We start from the raw sequence: 981 nt of genomic DNA on the forward strand, positions 1-981 counted from the left end.
GGAGAGATTGACAACTGCATACTTTTCTTTTTTTTCCCACCTTGCTCTTTTTCCCTCAAGGTAGCTGGGATGACACTTCACTTTAGCAGTGTATTGAGATCTTTCTGTCACCCCACTTAAAGTACAGTGGTATCATCATGACTCACTACAACCTCAAACTCCTTGGCTCAAGCAGTCCTCCTGCCTTAGCCTCCCAAGTAGCTGGGACTATACCCACACCCAGCTAATTTCTCTATTTTTAGTAGAGACGGGGTCTTCCTCTTGCTTAGGCTAGTTTTGAACTCCTGAGCTCAGTGATCCTCCTGCCTCAGCCTCTCAGAGTGCTGGGATTACAGTTGTGGTGTATTCTGCTAATTCCCCAGTGATAGAATTTGCATTGTTTTCCTCTTCTGCTGTTTCTAGTAGTCCTGCGGGGAGTAATCGGTCTTTTAACTTGGTTTATCTGTTGGGAGGGTTGCTGGGGCTGTGCTAAGTGTTCATGTAGACAGTTGTTTGCTAGTTGTTCCTAAATTCCCCTCCTTGATGGTTGCATTGGTGATGCTTGAGCAAAAAGGCTTGAAGTAGGTGAAGGAGAAATCTGGGGAAAGAGCAGTCTGGGAATTTTTATATCCAAAGCCATAAAGCAGGGTCGTGTCAGGTACAGGCAAGGTCTTCATTTATTTATTTATTGAGTGACAGGGTCTTACTCTGTCATACATGCTGGAATGTAGTGGCACCATAATAATTTACTGTAGTTTCGACCTCCTGAGCTGGCGTGGACCTCCAGCCTCAACCTCCCGAGTAGCTGGGACTACAGGTATTTGCCACTACTCCTGGCTTTCTCTTTAACTTGTAAATACAGAGTACTATGATTCATACTGCTATAATAATCCTATATTTTCTTTTCTTTTTTTTTTTTTGAGACAGAGCCTCAAGCTGTCCCCCTGGGTTGAGTGCTGTAGCATCACAGCTCACAGCAACCTCCAACTCCTGGGCTCAAGC

This window comes from Otolemur garnettii, unplaced genomic scaffold (genome assembly GCF_000181295.1).
Source record: "Otolemur garnettii isolate 467f Iridium unplaced genomic scaffold, OtoGar3 scaffold00128, whole genome shotgun sequence".
Lineage (NCBI taxonomy): Eukaryota > Metazoa > Chordata > Mammalia > Primates > Galagidae > Otolemur > Otolemur garnettii.